The following is a 21,583-nucleotide window of genomic DNA, read 5'->3' as shown; positions in this document are numbered from 1 at the left end:
AGATGATGGAGGTATTCAGCCAAGTAATAATAGAAGAGGTATATATCTATATTCTATACTTTATAGTTTCCTACTTTCTAAAACTAAGTTAATGCGTTTGTGTAAGTTTGAGTTGAATTCTAATATGTTATATTGTATAATATAGGGCAAGGAAGTTGAAGCTAGATAGAAAAGGAAAAGGAAAAGGAAAAGGAAAAGGAAAAGGAAAAGGAAATGTTGTTGAAGACAAAGTGGAAGACAAAGTGGAAGAAGAATTGGATTTAGAAATGGTTGATGGTGAGGAAGATGTAGAGGATGGAGAGCAAGTGGATTTGGCTACGTTTGAAGACAAAGGAGATGATGAAAATGATGAAGATGATGATGCTCTTCAGCTTGAAGATGAAGATGATTGATAGTTAGTGAAGATTATAGACAATGAAGTTTATTAGTAGCCAATAGTTGTTTTTTTCTAGTTTGTTATTTTGAAAGTGGTTTGATTTGGTGCAATTTGAATTTAAACGTAACATGAATATATTTTTGGTATAATTTTAATATATTTTATTTATTTTCTATGGATATATATTATTTATATTTGAAATTAAAAATATGAACCGAATCTTACGATTTGATTCGATTCTCCATTTATAAAATAAGGATTTTGATTTTCGATTTAACAATTATGGCGGGAGTGGTTTTCTACGAAAAATGTTTTTCTTATTCTTCATGAAATTCTCATCTATAGTGTTAAATAAATAAATAAAATATATATATATATCTTCTTCAACAACCTGTGCGATAGGTCGGACGGAAACATTATTTGTAGTGGCTACACGTTGCAAATCAGCAACCCTTCGTCTTCCAAGCTAGGCTTGGTTGGGTTCGTTGGAATCAACAGTCGCGCCGTAGGCGGCAGTGACATGGTCGACAATAGCTCAACTCTCTCTCTCCATCCTGCACGAGGACTGAGCCGCGTTATCGCCGCTTAACTGGCGACTGCGTGTTTGTCGTCTCTTGCTCTTGGTCTCCTTCCTCTTGCCATTAACCACTTCTTTTGGTCTCGTGGCTCCAGTTGGCGTCCGCGGTCTCCTTTCGTCGACATCTCCTTCCGTCGGCATCCGCGGTCTCCTTCCTCTGACGTCTCCTCCCTTCGGCATCTTCTCTAGCGTCTCTATTCCTTCTCCTGGCGGGCCATTTTTTTGGGGGCCCTAGGCATAGGCCTTAGTGGCATATGCCTTAAGCCGACCTTGCATAGTCAACATCTGTATAAACTTCTAGATTAAGCTCTTTATTCTTCTTGAACAAGATCTCTCTTCCTGGAATGGCTTTAAGGTAGTGTAGAATCCTGTGGATAGCTTGTAGGTATCTTTCCATGAATTGACTTACTATGCTTACACCATAAGCTATATCCGGCCTAGTATGGGATAAACAAATCAATCTAGTGCACTTGCTTTAGTGCTTAAAGAGGTTTCAAAACTAAAGTGGCATGACAGGTACTCAACCGAGAAATCCCTCATGCAAGTGCCACTGTAGGGATTTCCTAGTGTGTGAAACTCATGCAAGTGGACTTTATGGGCATTTTGGATGTAACAAAACAATTGAAGAAGTTGAGTGTCAATTTTATTAGCTTAGTTTGAAAAGAGATGTGGCCAAGATCGTTAGTCAGTGTCGGACATGTCAGTTAGCAAAGCATAGGAAGCAAAACACCTGTTTGTACACTCCTCTACTAGTTCCTAATTGCCCATGGTAGGATGTTAGTATGAATTTTGTTTTTGGTCTCCCTTGTACCCCCAAAAAGGCATGACTTGATCTTTGTAGTTGTGGATCATTTTTCAAAAATGGCACATTTTATCTCATGCAACAAGATTTTTGATGCCTTTAACGTTGCCAAAATCTACTTCAGTGAAATGATAAAACTATATATATGGCCTCCCCAAGACCATAGTTTCTAATTAAGATGTTAGATTCACTAGTTACTTTTGGAAAACCCTATGGCATTTGGTTGGCATTAAGTTGAAATTCTCTACTACCTATCACCCCCAAACAAATGGCCAAACTAAGGTTGTCAATCACAATCTAGGAAATTTGTTTCAGTACTTGGTGCAAAGTACTCCACACAATTGGGATTTAATTTTGTCTACCGCACAATTTGGCTACAGTAGCTCTGTTGATAGGTCTACTGGCATGAGCCCCTTTTAAGTCATCCACGGCTACCACCCTAGGAAGCCTTTAAACCTGCTTCTTATGTCCCCTCATACCTTAGTGTCAATCTGTTGAGTCATTTGCTCAACACATTCGTGACTTACATGTAGAGATCATTAACAAACTCAAAGCAAGTAATGCTTCATACAAACTTCGAGCTAACATGCATCGACATCCTGTTGAATTCCAAATTGGAGACTGTGGATGTTTGGATTCTTTTTGTTATTCCTTGTAAAGAAGTTACAGTATTTATAGCTATACATGCAACAAAGGGATAGATCTTTAGAGATCATATCTCAATTTTCAGAGGATAAAATAAGGAAACAAATCAGCTAAATATACGGTTATACATTAGGATAAAATCAGGAAAAATAAGGAAAGAAATCAGGAAAATATTGTGTCACACACATAGGCCATGGCGTGACACTGGCTATTTTTTTGTTTTAACGTTCTTTGCATTTTGTGTTATGCTTTTATGTTTTCATTTACTTAAAGCTTTCGTACTTGTTGGGTGAGGGCAGCTGTATGCTGAGGGATGTCCTAAGGGAATATCCTACGTGTAAAGGGGGCCTAGGAAAAGACAAAATAGTTAGTTAGGAGGGGTGTAATCTGCTGAGGCAGCACCTAGACCAGAGGATGTATATATATCTTCTAGTACCCGCCTGTTAAGGCATGAAAATCAGAAGAATATCATTCTCCTTTCTGTTCTCTCTCTCTCCCTCTTGAATCTCTCTTTCTCGTTGTTGAATTTCTCCCTAAGAATCCCTTCTGCCCTTCTCATTCGTATCGAATTAGAAGGTTGCATAATTGTCACTGCCAAGTCGTGACATATTGTTGGAGAGATTTCAGGAATTCTCCAACAGTCCCCTCAAGTTGGTGAGTGGATATCTTTCATTCCCAGCTTGTTTGTAATATCCTGAAATCTTGCAGTAGGAAGCCCTTTGGTGAGGACATCAGCTAGCTGAATCTCTTGATGATACATACGGTATCCACTTTCCAACTTCTCCTTTCTGAAATGCATGTTAATTTCTATATGCTTGGTCCTATCATGTTTCACGGGATTATGGGTGATGTTGATAGTTGACATGCTATCACAATACAACTTCATCGGTTCACTTCCTTTTATCTTTAGATCATTCAAAATGATTTTTATCCATAGGAGCTCACAAATCCCATGTATCATCACCTGAAATTCTGCTTCAACACTTGATCTTGCCACCACATTCTACTTCTTATTCTCCATGTAACTAGATTTCCTGCTATGAACATGCAATAACCTATTATGGACCTTTTATCTGTTAAGGACTCAACATAATCAGTATCAATGTAACCCTCTATGGTTAAATCTCCACCTCTCTGAAATAGAATGCCTCTCCTTGGGGTAGCCTTCAAATATTGGAAAATTCTTTAAACTGCATATAAATGTTCTTTTGTTGGCTCATGCATAAATTGACTAACAACGCTCATTGCATAGGCAATGTTTGGTCTGGTATGAGAGAGTTAGATTAACCTCCCAACTAGTCTCTAATGCATTCCTTTGTCAACCCCACACACCTTTCTCTATTTCCACCAATTCTGTGATTTGGGTCGATAGGTGTACTAAAGGCCTTACTTCCTAGTTTCTCAGTTTCTTTTAGAAGATTCAGAACATATTTTCTTTGAGACACAAATATTCCCTATTTAGAGTATGCCACTTCAATACCAAGGAAGTACTTTAACTTGCTCAGTACTTTTATTTCGAAATCCCAGGCCAGATGATCTCTTAGTCTTGTTATTACTCTTTTACATCATTTCTAATAACAATAATATTGTCTACTGTGAGAATGGAATAATTTCATTCATTCATTTACACAAAACAATACGGCCCTAGTTATAGGGTTGGGGAATTACAACATAGGAAAGATTACAATAGCTAAAAGTAGGAAAGATTGTCTATACAAGGTTTAGGAAAGTATCCTAAAATGGAATTAAGAAAGTATCCTAACTTGATTTAGCAATTTCTAAACAACTAAAGATTATATCAGCTTCCAAACTTAGGGTGGATAATTATTCAACCTTTCATATCTTTTCCTTCGTGAATCCTTCGGAAATCAACACTTTCCCTCAAGCTGGTGAATGAATATCTATCATTCCTAGCTTGCATACCAAGTCTTCAAACCTTTTAGCAGCCATCCCTTCGTCAGTAGATCAGCCAATTGTTTTTTAGAGGGAATATAGGGTATGTGAATCAGACATGCTTCCAACTTTTCCTTTATAAAATGCCGGTTTATCTCTATATGTTTTGTCCTATCATGTTGCATAGGATTATGTGCAATATTAATGGCTGATTTTTTATCACAAAATAACTTGATTGGTCCATTGCTAGTAACTCTTAGATCTTCTAGAACAATCCTTAGCCACCACAATTCACATAGACTGAGTGCTATGGCGTTGAATTCTGCTTCAACACTAGGCCTAGCCACAATACTCTGCTTCTTACTTTGCCAGGATACCAAATTCCCTCATAGGAACACACAATAACTAGTTGTAGATCATCTTTCAAGTAGGGAACTTGCATAATCTGCATCTGTATACCCTTTAATATCCAAGTCATTTCCTTGATCTGAACAAAATTCCCTTGCTCGGTGTTGTTTTCAGAAAGCATAGGATCCTTCTCAACTGCTTGCACGTGTTTCGTGGTTGGACTATGCATGAATTGGCTTACCAGGCTGATAGCAAATGCAATGTTTGGTTTGGTATGCGAGAGATAGATCAAATGACCTACCAATCTCTAATATCTTCCCTTGTCCATCGACTGTCCACCGACTGATAATTAGGATTTTCTCCAAACTTAATGTTAGGCTCTATAGGGGTGCCAACTCCTTTGCCTCCTAGCAGGTTGTTTCCTTTAACAAATCCAGGATATACTTTTGTTGGGACACAAAAATACCTGCCTTAGAATATGCCACTTCTATTTCCAGAAAATACTTAAGTATACCAAAATCCTTAATCTCAAAAAGTTCTGGCCAGACTTTCTTTCAAGGTTTTCTGTTCCTCAATATCATTACCTGTAACAATTATATCATCTACATAAACCAATAAAGTTGTCACCTTCTCCTTTATTGAGTGCTTAATGAATAATGTATGATCTCCCCGGCTTTGGTGATATCCCATGTGTCTCATTGCCCTAGAGAATCTGCTAAACCTTGCCCTTGGTGACTGCTTAAGGCCATAGACTGCCTTTTTAAGCCTGCATACTTTGCTTGAATCTTCTTTATTGAATCCTGGTAGTGGTTCCATAAACACTTCTTCCTCTAAATTCCCATGAAGAAAAGCATTCTTCACATCAAATTGTTATAACTGCCACCCACAACATGCTGCTAGAGATAAGAGTATCTGAGCTGTTGTCATCTTTGTCATAGGTGCAAAGGTCTCTAGATAATCAATCCCATAGGTTTGAGTGTACTCTTTAGCCACTACCCGAGCCTTGTATCTCTCTAATGTACCATCTGCATTGTATTTCAAATTAAAAATCCACCTACAACCCACTAGTTTGACCCTCTTTGGTCTAGACACTATTTCCCAAGTCTAATTCTTCTTCAAAGCCCTCATCTCCTCCTGCATAGCTTGCTTCCAATTTTGATCTTTTAAAGACTCGTTAACTGTGTTAGGAATGACAATGGTATCTAGAGAGGTCAGAAAGCTTTTGTGCTATTGGGAAAGATGATGATAAGAAATATAGTTAGTCAATGGAAGCTGAGTACAACTCCTATCCCCTTTTAGAACTGCAATAGGAAGATCCAAGTCATTAGGAATAGGGTTAGAAGGAATAAAGGGATGAGTGACTTCAGTTCTTGGGCTGAAAACATATGTTGATCCAGGTTGAGGATGGATGATAGGCCGTGATCTTCTCTTGAACACATAGGGAGAGTCTTTAAATTTGACTGGGGATGGCAACTGTAACGGCCCGCCTCCCGGATCCCCCGCTAGCATAGAGGATCCGTGAGAAGGTCATTATTTAAATGATATCGAACAATGACACAACTACAACGCACTCACAACCCTTTTAGAAATCATAATTTTTCTTTAATTATACATCTCATAATCGTCTTTACAAACCTTTCATCACTTGGGCCCACCTGGGCTTACATAACATGCCTCCATCTCACAAACATAAAGCATTACTTTCATCCAGACACACGACACCCAGGATCTAGGTTTGGGAGAGCTCTGCACTTGCTATCATGACACGTCGGTTTGGACCCAAACCCCGATGAATGTACCTGGAATGATGTAAAACAACATGAGTCACGAGACTCAGCAAGCTCATGAAAGAAAGGCTGAGGGTTTAGGATAGGACTCTTCCCATAACACCCCATGCAATTCATGCCAATGCAATCACGCCATGTCATGAGCTATACGTACCTTACTTCTACATGCATAACATACAATTAACTGCACATAAGGAACCAGGGGCCCACATAAGTCACACATTGGCACCCGGGTCCCACATACAAACCTGTTGTAGCCTAACATAGGCTACTATTTCATTATCCATAAAGACCCGCATTTTCCTGACATGGTCGGCTTTTCCTGACATTCAACATTTGATTTTTCCTGATACTTGTTACATCCTGACATGAGTCGGTACTCCCGACACCTGGCACGGTACTCCCGCCCAGAATAATAGTTACATCCTGACATGAGTCGGTACTCCCGACACCTGGCACGGTACTCCCGTCCAGAATAACAATAACAATAAAACATGTAATGCAACACATAAGAAATGTAATGGCCGTTGTAGCATAAACGTGATGACAAGGCCCCCATAAACCAAGCATCAGGCCCTGCTACGCCTCACATAGGAATACACACATGCAGCATGCTCTAAATGCTTATGCTCACCTAGGATACCCAAATTGGCTCTTAGACCAACCGGGTCATGCAAATGCTCATATATCCTATCACACACAAAGCATGTCCCCACGTGAATGCATCGCAGCCCCTTGTAGCACACACATCATGATATGCACAAACCAAGGCGGGAATCTGGAGTACCAGCTCTTCTGGCCGTCTAGCGTTTATTGTAACAACCGATGACTGGCGCCCATACATCCAGCTATCAATTGCCACGACCCACGGTCGACAGTCAGTGGCTTTGTACCCATACCCTTAGACACACTTACTGACACTATTAACTTTATATTCTCTAAACTTAACATCACACAACATCTCTCCATAACCTTTCATGTACATAACCATATAGCATCTTGATACCATTCTCATTTCCTTCTCATTCGCAGAAAACCATCTCAACTTACATAATAGACTTTTAACATCTTTCCATAATATCATATTATTTTCTAAGAACCTAGCCCCCGTGGGTTCGGCATCATTCCCAAGGAAAGCGGAGCGATACAAAGCTCGTGACGGTTGAAATAAAAGACGCTATGACATCCTTACTTAGCTTATCCCATTAACAATAAACTCATTAATAAAATAAAAGTCATAAAGTGGTTACTACGTGGATTATTATTATTTATGCGTAGAACCGAGTCACGGTGAGGGAGGGTTTAGAGTACAAGAAATCTCAAAGACTTTCACAGAAAATAAATAGCGCAAGGAGAGGGTTAGGAGCTTGCCTGAAAACGGCTGATTTCAGCCTCTCTTGTGCTCCTGATGCAAAGTAAAACGTTTCCTATCAAATAATACAACTGTGACTTAAATTAGTTAATTCTAAAGCGTAAACTGTATAATCTAACCGTATAAAATCCATGATTTAAACATATAACACTTATATTAATGTTACCCACTTACCTGGATATTTTAAACACCAATTAATCACTAAAATCCCTTGATTTTCCTCGCTTTTTCCTTTCCTTTTTAGCCGCCGTGCGCCTGCTGCTCTTCTCCATCAATTTCTCTCTTTCTCTCCCTCTTTTCCTCTCTGTTTTGCTTGCAAAATGGCCCCCAGAGTGCTCTCGTTTGAGGCCTTTAAAGGCCCCCCATGCTTGCTGCCCAAGCCTCATCAATTTATATCACATTTGAGTGGCTTTTAAGCCATACAAAAGAAAGGCCATGAAACGGCCACGCACACACCCACAAACAAGTATATATATATATATATTAACTAATTAGTTTAATTTAATTTAATTTGATTAACTCTTTTTTTATTATTATTATTATGATTTATATTATTATTGTTATTATTTTTATTATATTATATTTTATTATTTTTATAAATACATCTAATTAATTTAATTAATCACCTTAATTTCCCATTTCTTCAAAATATCATAAATAAGTATTTTCTCAAAAATCTCCAAATATTCTAAAATATCCTCAAACACCCAAATTAATTATTTTTACTTGTCTCCAAATTTTTGGGATGCTACAGCAACACTGTCAATGGTTGCTCTTCTTGTTCAGATGAGTCCTACTCGCCTGAGCTAGGTGAGTGAGCAAGTGATTCAGATTGGGTACTTATTTATGTCCCAAGAGATCTCACAGGAGCCAAATCTAAGCTGGGAAAAACACCTTGGTCACCATATTGGACATTTTCCCCCTAGTGACCAAGACTAGAGGACCCAAAAAAGGATTGAGATTCAACAAAGGTAACATCCTTAGACACATAGAATTTGCGAGAGGAAGGGTGATAGCATTTATAGCCCTTCTAGGTAGGAGAATAGCCAAGAAAGATACACTTAAGGGCCCTAGGATCAAGTTTATTCGTGTGATGCCTTGGAATATGGACAAATGACACACAACCAAAGACTTTAAGAGGAAGAGGAGTATGAAGACCAACATCAGGAAAATAGGAGGATAAACATTAAAATGGACTCTGATTGTGGAGGAGTTTAGAGGGAACTCGATTAATTAAGTAAGCTGCTGTTAATACTGCTCCTCCCCAAAAATGTTTAGGAACATGATGATAATGGAGAAGAGCTCTAGTAATGTTAAAATATCGGAAGATATAGATAGGTTGCAGCCAAGATCAAGATAGAGATAGGTTGTTTCTTTTATCTTTTGTATTTATTCTTATGTTTTATCTTCTTATTGTATTTAAATTGATGTAATTTAATCCTAGATAGAAGATAAGTAATCTAGTCCTATAAAGTAGGAATGTAATCTAGTCTTAAAATATAGGAGAATTCTGAGTAACCTCTTGTATAAATTTGATTATTGACATCATAAAATCATAAGGAATACCGATTCCTTTTTCCCAACATGGTATCAGAGCTTGCTGATCGAAGCCTTCTCTTCTAGTAGCCAGTGCCTTCATTGCACAATCCGTTTTTTGGTGCCTTCATTGCTCGTGCTTTAATAGCACCCGTTTTTTGGGTTCCAGCCATCTAAACCATTCATCCTTCTATTCTTCCTTCATAACCATGTCAGAAACATTAGCAAATCCGTCTTCTTCACCAACTATCATCACTGGAGAAACAGTTCCAGTGGATCAACCTCCTCTTACCGGCGAACTACCAAGTGTTCACCAATCCTATCGGCTAGATGGTAGGAATTTTCTTCAATGGTCGCAGCTGATCAAAACCCTCCTTAAGGGCTGAGGAAAGGGCACTCACCTAACTGGGAATCCTCCACCAGAAATTGACCCTGGCTTCAGTACATGGAATGTGGAAGACTCCCGCATCATGTCATGGCTATGGAGCACAATACAACCAAATATCAGTAGTAACTTTATGTTCCTTAGTACTGCTTGAGAAGTTTGGGGGACTATTTATCAGACTTACTCAAAGGCCAAGGATGCATCCGTAATCTTTGATGTCAAAACAAAGATCAATGGTTCAAAGCAAGGCCAATTAACAGTCTCAGATACTATAATCTGATGCTAAGCCTATGGTTAGAGCTTGGTCAATACCAAGCTATAAAGATGGTGTGCCAAGTAGATACTGCTACCCTCAATCAGATTCTTGAAAGAGATCGGATAGTAAAGTTCCTAGCAGGCTTAAATCCCGAGTTTGATTAGGTATGGGTTCAAATTCTCGGTAAGGATAAATTACCTAGCCTAAATGGGGTGTTTGCTAGTGTTAGAAGCGAAGAAAATAGGAGAGGAGCCATGCTTGGTGGATCCAATATGGAAGGATCAGCACTCCTTTCCAGCAACAAATCATGGAAGCAGTCAACAAATCGGAATAAGTCCGGACGAGAAGGGCAGTGGTGCACCTTCTGTAATAAGCCGAGGCACACTAAGGAGACATGCTTCAAGTTGCATGGGAAGGAAGCAGTCCTCAACATACTTGGTGGATTCAAGAATATAAGGACTCAAGGTCCTCCACAAAACTACCCTCAAAGCTACCTTTCAAACAAAGAACAAGAGGGAGAAGCAGAAAAGGAAGAAAGGCCGGGTGCTGGAACTGGTATTGGTGCTGGAATGGACTTCAACCTACTCAATAAAGAGGAGATTAATAAGCTGAAGGAGTTCCTAAAGACCATTCAAGATGGAGGAGCATCTTGCTCTATGTCTCAACAAGGTAAACAAATATGTTTTACTCCTTTTTTAGCCTCCAAAACTAGTAGGAATAACACATGGATCTTGGATTCCGGGGCTACTAACCATACGATACCCAATTTCCATTTTTTTGATACTTATGAGCCTTTTACATCATCCAAACAAATCACTATTGCCAATGGGACCACAATTCCCATTAAAGGAAAAGGCAAAGTTAACTTTGGTCCAAATTTGTCAATAAATCCGGTACTTTATGTACCAGATTTAACCCTTAGCCTTATCTCCATAAAACAACTCACTTAAGACCTCAATTGCAATGCTGTTTTCTCTCCATATGTGTGTAAATTTCAGGACATGGATACGGGGAGGATGATTGGTGTGGCTAAAGAGCAACATGGGCTGTATATCTTACAAGGGAGGAGCACTAAGCCTAAAGATCAGCTGCAGGCAGCCTACTCAACCCAGAAAACAGCCTCTGACCGAGCTGCCATTTGGCTTTATGATCTTTGCCTAGGTCATCCTCCTTTTAGTTTAGTGAAGGAAATGTTTCCTACTTTGTTTAAAACTCTTGATCCTAGTATTTTTCAGTGTGATGTGTGTGTTATGGCCAAACATCGTAGAACCTTTTATTCAATTAGCAATAAACTATCATCTAGACCTTTTGCTTTGATTCATTCAGATGTTTGGGGTCCTTCAAGAATTTCAAATCAGTCGGGAGCCAAGTGGTTCATCTCATTCATAGATGATTGCACTAGAATGTGTTGGGTTTTCTTATTAAAGGATAAGGCTAGTATTGGGATTGTTCTCCCTTATTTTTGCAAAATGATTCGCACACAATTTGGAACTCAAATTCAAAAATTTAGGACAGATAATGCAAGGGATTATTTCAATGCTCACTTACATCTCTTCTTCCAAAACGAAGGAATTGTCCATGAATCTTCATGCATCGACACTCCACAATAAAATGGAGTGGCCGAGAGGAAGATGAGGCATCTTCTTAATGTCACTCGAACCCTTCTTCACTATCATAATATTCCTAAATATCTATGGGGGGAGGCAGTCTTGACAGCCACTTATGTCATTAATAGGGTACCATCCAAGATTCTTAACAATCAAAGTCCTTTCCAAAGTCTAACCAAGTTCTTCCCAGACCTGAAACTACATTCTCCATTGCCTCTCAAAGTTTTTGGATGTGTATGTATTGTTCACATACCCAAGGTCCACCGAGACAAGCTAGATCCTAGAGCAAAAAGATATGTCTTCATAGGGTATTCTCCAATCCAAAAAAGATACAAGTGTTATGATCCTATCTCTCGGAAAGTCTATATTTCTAAGGATGTCACCTTCATTGAGTCCCAATCCTTTTTTGATTCTCAGCCTAAGGGGGAGCATACTCAACCGGAAACTATGGATAATTTCTTTCCAGAACCCCCTGCCTCAACCAGTGATTCTGTCCACCATTTCCCTAAGCCTTCCCCATCAAATAACACTGAATCAACAAACCAACAGCTGATTTCTACCAACCGATACAAAGGCTCACCCTATGTGTACAAGAAACGACAGCCTAATGATGATCTACAACCTACACCAATTGCAGCCCCTAATTCAAGAGTGGAAGAACACATATCTGAAGAACAAAATACCAGCCAAACAGAATCAGAATTCCCAGATCTGGACATTCCTATTGCCATCTGGAAAGGGGTCTAAACATGCACCAAACATCCCGTAGCAAATTTCCTATCCTATCATCGCCTTTCTCCTATCTACAGAAGCTTCCTAACAACCCTAGATGCTAGTGTTATTCCAAAATCAGTGGAAGAGGCACTAAAGGATCCAAATTCGAAAGAAGCCATGTTAGAAGAGATGAGGGCCTTGCACAAGAATCAAACTTGGGAGGAAGTGACTCAACCCAAGGGAATTAAACCAGTGGGTTGTGGATGGGTCTTTAATTCAAAATACAAAGCTGATGGTACTCTTGAGAGATATAAGGCAAAGCTAGTGGCCAAGGGTTACACTCAATCCTATGGGATTGATTATCTTGAGACCTTTGCCCCAGTAGCAAAGATGACAACATTTCGAGTTCTCATATCATTGGCAGCAAATTTGGGGTGGAAACTACAACAACTAGATGTTAAAAATGCATTCTTGCATGGGGATTTAGAAGAAGAAGTATTCATGGAATTACCTCCTGGATTTTCTCATAACAAAGAAAGGCGAGTGTGCAGATTGAAGAAGGAATTATATGGACTTAAATAGTCTCCACGAGCATGGTTTGGGCGATTTTCTACAATAATGCATAAAATAGGATACCAGCAAAGCCAAGGGGACCACACCCTCTTCATCAAACACACAAAAGATAAGGTAACTGCTCTATTAGTTTATGTTGATGACATTGTTGTGACAGGAAATGATGAAGCTGAGCAAGAAGGCCTAAAACAAAATCTTGCTAAGGAATTTGATATTAAAGACCTTGGAAGACTAAAGTATTTCTTAGGCATTGAGGTGGCCTATTCTCAAAAGGGAATCTACTTATCTTAGCGTAAGTACACTTTTGACTTATTGACTGAGACTGGACTGCTAGGAGGAAAGGGAGCTCAAATTCCAGTAGATCCAAACAAGAAGTTACGAGAAAATTACTTTGGAGAAGCAATAGATAAAGGGCAGTTCCAAAGTTTGGTAAGGAAACTGATATATCTCTCACATACTAGGCCGGACATAGCATTTGGAGTAAGCCTAGTAAGTCAATTCATGCATAGCCCCAATGAGGAACACATGCAAGTAGTAAGTAAAATTCTTCATTATTTAATAGCTACACCAGGCAAAGGCATTCTTTTTGCACTAGGAGCTATTCTAAAAGTTCAAGGGTACACAAATGCTGATTATGGAGGCTCTTTAGTTGATAGATGTTCCACAACTGGGTACTGCATGTTCCTAGGAGGAAATTTGGTGTCTTGGAGGAGTAAGAAACAAGGAGTAGTAGCACGGTCAAGTGTTGAGGCTGAATTCAGAGCTATGGCTCTTGGTGTGTGTGAACTCTTGTGGCTGAAAATTATCCTAGAAGATTTGAAGATTCAAATACAATATCCTCTTGAGCTTCTATCCGACAATCAATCAGCAATCAATATTGCTCATAATCTGATACAACACGACCGAACCAAGCACATTGAGATTGACAAGCATTTCATTAAAGAAAAACTGGAATCCAGGCTGCTGCAAATCTCCTATGTTTCAACTAATCAACAAGTGACAAATCTTCTCACTAAAGGATTGCTTATTAGGAAATTTAAGGAACTAGTAAGCAAGCTAGGAATGGAAGATATCCACTCACCAGCTTGAGGGGGAGTGTTAAAATATCCGAAGATATAGATAGGTTGCAGCCGAGATCAAGATAGAGATAGGTTGTTTCTTTTATCTTTTGTATTTATTCTTATGTTTTATCTTTGTATTGTATTTAAATTGATGTAATCTAATCCTAGATAGAAGATAAGTAATCCAGTCCTATAAAGTAGGAATGTAATCTAGTCCTAAAATATAGGAGAATTCTTAGAAACCTCTTGTATAAATTTGATTATTGACATCAATAAAATCATAAGGAATACCGGTTCCTTTTTCCCAACAAGTAATATTGAGGAGATGCCTCATTTTTCTTTCGGCCGCCTCATTTTGTTGAGGGGTATCAATGCAGGAGGACTCATGAATAATTCCTGCTTGCTGAAAAAACTGATGCATGTGTCGATTAAAATAATCCCTTGCATTATCAGTATGAAATTTTCTAATTTGAGAGCCAAATTGAGTAGAAATCATCTTATGAAAGAGTGGTAAAACAATACCAATAGTAGCCTTATCCTTCAAAAGGTGTACCCAAGTCATCCATGTACGATCATCAATGAAAGATATGAACCATTTAGCCCTAGAACGGTTAGGAATTCTAGATAGTCCCTAAACATTAGAGTGTATCAATGAAAAAGGAATAGAGGACAAATTATTACTAATGGGATAAGACACTTGGTGATGCTTAGAGACTTCACACACGTCACAATGAAGATTACTAACACTTAAATCCCTGAATAAAGAAGGAAACGTAGTTTTTAACAAGGTAAAAGTAGGATGGCCTAGACGATAATGCTGAAGCCATATGTCAGTGAGGGTAGAAGTAACTGAGATGAATAGGCAAGCATAGGTTGATCCCCTTTAGTCAACACACTATCGCTCTTCAAGTAATACAACCCATTTTTCTCCTCAGTAGCACCAATCATCTTCCTAGTGTCCAGTGCCTGAAATTCACATGCATGAGGAGAAAAAATAACATAGTAATTAAGATCTTTAGTGAGTTGGTGGACAAAGATTAGATTGGTAGATAGGTTAGGAACATGCAAAACCTGTTGGATAGGAAGTATAGAACTAAGGGTTACTCTTCCCTAACCTGCTATAGGAATTGAATTTCCATTGGTTATGGTAATTCTTTGGAAGTTCCCATTGGTTTATAGGTTTCAAATACATTTAAGTCAATAGGACATATGGGCAGTAGCCATTGAGTCTAGAATCCACAAATCATTCCTATTGGTTTGTGAGGTAGTAAAAGATTTAGAGTGGAAGCAATTACCTGCTTGTGCTAGAGAACAAGTCCCATCCTGAATGGTTTTCAAGGAGCTCTTAAGTTTACTGATTTCATCCGCATTCAATTGACTTAGGTCAGAAGTTGTAGTGGAATCTACCTTATCTATGGTGGCTTCCTCTTGCTCCTTGTTTGTGAGATAGGTTTGTCTATGGTTTCTAGATGTTAAACTTCGAAACTTCCTATCTTACTTAGAACTATCCCTTTCCCATGCAACTTAAAGCATGTTTTTCGAGTGTTCTTTGACTTCTTGCAATAGGTGCACTGCAATCCTTCTCAGTTTTGTGATCTATGGTGTAAGTTAGTCTTCCCCTACTGAGACTTGAATCTGGATCCATCCACCTTACTGGTCACCATGGCTGAGCCCTCAGAATTGGACTCATTGAGCATAGCTATCCTTCGATACTTCTCACTCCGGATCATAGAAAAAACTTCATTGAGAGATGGAAGTTTCTCTCTTCCAAGAACTTGTACTCTTACTTGATCATAGTCGGCATTAAGGCCATTCAATAATTCTACAATTCTATCTCGTTCAAGTATGGCAATAAGGGTGGCTGCATCCTTGCTACACACCATCTTAATATCCTGGTAGTGATCTAACTCAAGCCAATATCCATTCATCTTATTATAATAATTAGTTATAGTCAATGACCCTTGCTTAGTACCACTTATTATTGTCTTAATCTCAAATATTACCGAGGCATCTTGTACTTTAGAATAAATAAGTATGTTTAACAATTTCCCAAATATCCTTGGCAGAAGATAAGAACATGTAATTTCTGCTTACCTCAAGCTGCATAGAACTCCAAAGCCAGGATATGATCATTGAATCCTTAATATCCCATGTTGTGAACGGAGGATTTGAGGTCTTGGGGGTTGGTTCAGTTAAATGGGCTATCTTCCCTCGAACTTTTAGGAAAGTCCTTACAAGTTGTGACCACTAAAAGTATTTTCTTCCATCTAGGTGATAGGAATGATGCATTACCGATAGCTCACTAGTAGTAGGGTTCTCGGTTGGTTGATCAAACAGGACAACCTCTCCCGTTGCCATAGAAGGGGTGGTCTTAGAGATTTTTGACATTTTTTGGATGGATTAATGGCTAAACAAGTAGGGTGGAAAGGAAAAACAATACCATGGCAATAAAGGCTCACAATGATTAGATCAAACCGAGAGGATAACAAGGACAGATCTATTAGGACTCCCATTAGTCTCACCTATCAAAGGCATAAAAGGAGAGGAACAATAAGGGCAACTAAGGGAATTGAGTTAGGGGCAAGAGAGTCAGAAGTTGGTTAGAGGGGAATATTCATTCACGTGGCTGAAACAAAATGAGAGATAGGTATAAAAGGGGAGGGAGGAGGAGAGAGAAGGGATCTGAAAATTGTTGAAGAAATTGTTGGAGAGTGAGGCCCAAATGAATAGGCCTCTTTTCTTTTTGTTTTCTTTCCTTGCATTTGCTAATATTCATTGCTGTAAGCTACTGTAATTGAGGAGTTCCTACTATGAGAGCTAAAATTCAATCAATTGTGTAAGTGTCCAATCAAGGTCACAATGGCTCTGATACCATGTGAGAATGGATTAATTTCATTCATTCATTCATTTACACAACAATACAGCCCTAGTTATAGGGTGGAGGAATTGCAATATAGGAAAGATTACAATAGCTAAAAGTAGGAAAGATTGTCTATACAAGGTTTAGGAAAGTATCCTAAACTAGAATTAAGAAAGTATCCTAACTTGATTTAGCAATTTCTAAACAACTAAAGATTAGATCAGCTTCCAAACTTAAGGTGGATAACTATTCAACCTTCCATATCCTTTCCTTCGTGAATCCTTTGGAAATCAACATCTACATATGCCTGTAAGGCAATAACTTTATCCTTACCTGAGTGTTTAATAAAGACAATATGGTCACCTTGGATTTGTTTATAGCCAATTCATAGCATTGCCTTTAGCAAATCTCCCAAACCAAGCCCTTGGTGATTGCTTCAATCCATATAGAGCCTTTTTCAGCTTACAAACCTTGTTAGGTTTGAACCCTTTATCAAATCCCGGTGGTGGCTCCATGAGAACTTCTTCCTCCAACTCTTAGTGAAGAAATGCATTCTTCACATCATATTGCTGAAGATCCCAACCAAAATATGCTGCTAGAGATAAAAGAATCCTGACCATATTCATTTTTTCCATCGGAGCAAATGTTTCCTGGTAATCAACACTATAGGTTTGTGTATAACCTTTTGCAACCAATCTCGTCTTATATGGACGCAATTCAGCTTTGAACTTTAGGATAAACCCATTTACACCCAACTACCTTCTTATCTTTGGGTCAGTAACAACTCCGCCTGGGGATGTTATCCACTGCCGGTCCCAAGCCCGGATAAAGGAGGAGGGTTGTGTTAGGTAGCCGACAGCCAACGTAAAACTTAGTCGGATCCAAAACATGAACTCTAGACAAATTATGAAAAATCGTTTGGGCGTGGGCGTAACCTTTCATAGCGACGCGCTACACTGCCCCCGTGCAGTGACAAGTGAGCTAGGGCCGCTGCATCGGCGCCCGGATGTAGTGATAAATGAGCAAGGGTTCCCGCATTTGCTTGGACGGATGTGGGTAAAGAAGCTAGTCCAAAATCAAAATCAAAATCAAAACCAAAATCAAAATCAAAACCAAAACCAAAATCAAAAACAAAATCAAATTCAAAGTCAAGGCCAAAAACAAAATCAAATCCAAAGTCAAGGCCAAAAACAAAATCATAGATTAAGGATTGGGTCATGGAACATAGGAACATTAACAGGCAAAGCTATGGAAGTGGTGGATGTGATGATTAGGAGAAAAATTAATATTATGTGCCTTGACGAGATGGGTAGGGAAAAAAGCAAAAACTTTATCAGAAGCTGGATATAAAATATGGTACACAGGAACTGATCGAGCGAAAAATGGAGTGGGGATTATTATGGATAAAAGCTTAATAGATGAGGTAGTGGATGTAAAGAGAATAGGGGATAGGATTATTATGGTGAAGATTAGTCTAGGAAGAATGACTATGAATATCTTTAGTACATATGCACCACAAGCGGAGTTAGGTGATGAGATAAAAGCAAAATTCTGGGAGGACCTAAAGGGATTCATACAAATGATACCAAGAGGAGAGAAAGTGATTATAGGAGGTGACTTAAATGGGCACGTGGGTAGAGACGGAAACGGATATAGAGAGGTACATGGAGGGTATGGATTCGGGGAAATTAATAATGAGGGTAAATCTATCCTAGATTTTGCTATGGCATATGGGCTCATTATAACCAATACTAGGTTCAAAAAACGGGACGAACACTTAATCACATATAAAAATATCACCTCAAGCACCCAAATAGATTACTTCCTCATGAGACAAGAGGATCGGTTATGTTGTAGGAATTGTAAGGTGATACCAGGAGAGTGTTTGACTACTCAACATAGACTTCTAGTACTTGACGTTCAAGTAAGAAATTGGAAGAGAAAAAATCACATAAAACAAAATCCAAGAATCAGGTGGTGGAATTTAAAAGGGGAGAAACAACTAATCTTCAAAGAAAAATTAAGGGGTAGAAGGGAATAGAATGGAGAAAGACAAACAAACCAAATGTGGAAAGAAATGGCTAATGCTCTGAGAAGCACGACAAAGGTAGTCCTTGGAGAGACAAATGGTAGAGCCCCTAACCTTAAGGAGTCTTGGTGGTGGAATGAAGAGGTACAATTGAAAATTAAAAATAAGAAAACTTGCTACAAGGTGGTATATCAATGCAACAATGAAGAAAATCAAAAAAATTATAAAGAAGCAAAAAAGGCAGCAAAAAGAGTTGTTAGTGAAGCAAGGTCAAAAGCATATGAGAATCTATATAAACGACTTGATACAAAAGATGGAGAAAGGGATATATATAAATTAGCTAAAGCAAGAGAAAGAAAAACACGAGATTTAAATCAAGTGAAATGCATAAAAGATGACAATCAAAATGTTTTAGTAAATGAGGGAGCGATTAAGGAGAGATGGAAGGAGTATTTCACAAAATTATTCAATGATGGTGGTGACACAAGAGTTAGGTTGGGACATCTTAGTAACTCCGAAGGGAATGTGAGCTATACATTTTATCGACGCATAAGTTCAAATGAAATAAGGCAAGCATTAAAAAAGATGAAAAATCATAAGGCAGTGGGACTAGATAATATACCAATAGAAGCATGGAAATGCATGGGAGAAGAGGGCATCTCCTGGCTAACGCAACTATTTAACGCCATCCTTAAATCAAAAAAGATGCCAGATGAGTGGAGGAAGAGTACTTTGGTTCCTATATACAAGAATAAAGGAGATGTTCAAAACTGTGAAAATTATAGAGGAATTAAGTTAATGAGTCATACCTATGAAACTCTGGGAGAGAGTAATAGAGCAGAGGCTCAGAAAGGAAACAAAGGTGTCAGAAAATCAGTTTGGTTTCATGCCTGGTAGGTCAACAATGGAAGCTATATATTTACTGAGGTGTCTAATGAAAGGTATCGAGATCATCAGAAAGACCTACATATGGTGTTTATAGATCTAGAAAAGGCCTATGATAGGGTCCCTAGAGAAGTATTATGGAGGGTTTTAGAGAAGAAAGGAGTCAAAATAGCCTATATACAAGCCCTTAAGGACATGTATCATGGTGTAGAGACAAGGGTTAGAACATGCGGAGGGGATACTGAACCATTTACAACTACAATAGGACTGCATCAAGGTTCTGCACTAAGCCTATACTTATTTTCCCTAGTAATGGATGAACTCACTAAAGATATTCAGACAGATGTGCCATGGTGTATGCTATTTGCAGACGACATAGTGTTGGTGGATGAAACAAAAGACGGAGTGAACACTAAGCTTGAGTTGTGGAGAAACAATTTAGAATCTAAAGGATTTAAATTAAGTAGAAAGAAAACAGAATATATGGAATGCAAATTTAGTAAAAATACAAAAGTGGATGATGTTATAATAAAATTAGAAGACCAAATCTTACAAAGAAAAGACCATTTTCGATATTTGGGATCAGTGATTCAAAAAGATGGAGAAATCCACGAGGATGTCGCACATAGAATTAAGGCAGGTTGGCTAAAATGGAGAAATGCATCGGGGGTGTTATGTGATGGTAAAATCCCATTAAAATTGAAAGGAAAATTTTATAGGACAGCTATAAGACCAGTCCTGTTGTATGGCTCAGAATGTTGGGCAGTCAAATACCAGCATGAGCAAAAGACGAGTGTAGCGGAGATGAGGATGTTAAGATGGATGTGCAGACATACAAGAAAGGATAAAATTAGAAATGAAGTTATTCGTAATAAGGTAAGAGTAGTGCCAATCGAGGAGAAGATGAGAGAGACTAGACTAAGATGGTTTGGTCATGTGAGAAGGAGACTAAGAGACGCTCCTGTGATGAGAGTTGATGAAATGGAACAATTAGTCACAAAAAGAGGTAGAGGTAGACCCAAGAAGACTTTGGGAGAGGCATTAAAATTTGATATGAAATATATGGATCTAAATGAGGATATGACAAAAGACAGAAATACATGGAAGTCTAGAATTCATGTAGCCGACCCCACATAGTGGGATAAAGGCTGGATATGTTGTTGTTGTTGTTGCACTCATCTCTTCCCTCATCGCATGTGTCCAATTTCTGTCCCTTAAAGCTTCAAGAACAGTTTTAGGTATCTCAATCGAATTCAGGGTAGTGAGGAAGCTTTATGTTGTGGAGATAGTCTATAGAAGGATACAAAATTGGATATGGGGTGCTAGGTACACTTCCTAGTTCCCTTTATCTTAGCTATGGGAAGATCAAGGGTAGGATCCAAATCTTTAGAGGAATCAGATTGATTAACAATAGAAGGAGAAAGAGATGGTTCAATACCTGAACTTGGGTTGGACTCTTGTGCCTACCTCATAGTGGATGTGGACTGTACTCTTCTTAAATACTGCTTCAGCTGCTGGGACAACATTTGTTTTTCTGGTTCTTGAGGAATATCTGAATGGGGCTGAGAATGTTGGGAAGGTTTAGGCAGTAGGTCCAATGGCTGAACCTCTATTACTACCTCAGTTGGATTGGTTGGTTGAGGGAAAAAATCTGTTTCAGGTTCAGGTTCAGAATTATCAGATGATGGTGCTGATTTAAATTGTGACTGGGACACGGAAGGAAGAACATCAAGACCTTCAAGAAATGACTGGATCCTGAACAGCCCCTATAACAAATCTCACCTTCTTTAGAATATTTCTCCCCCTGAAGGTGAGAGTATGGAGTAGAGAAAAAGGATTCGGTTTCAGGAAATATCACATCTATGGTGACAATAATT

At 38.7% G+C, this 21,583-nt stretch overlaps 1 protein-coding gene across 3 annotated transcripts in view; it reads left to right on the top strand.

Moving 5' to 3' along the window:
- LOC127811575 (peptidyl-prolyl cis-trans isomerase CYP37, chloroplastic) overlaps positions 1–21,583 on the top strand; it is a 42,717-nt gene that overhangs the window by 12,684 nt on the left and 8,450 nt on the right. The window lies entirely within an intron of this gene.

The sequence above is a fragment of the Diospyros lotus genome, chromosome 10, assembly GCF_014633365.1.
Source record: "Diospyros lotus cultivar Yz01 chromosome 10, ASM1463336v1, whole genome shotgun sequence".
NCBI lineage: Eukaryota > Viridiplantae > Streptophyta > Magnoliopsida > Ericales > Ebenaceae > Diospyros > Diospyros lotus.
The sequence above is the reverse complement of the archived record's forward strand: the minus strand, read 5'-3'. Positions and strand labels throughout refer to the sequence as shown.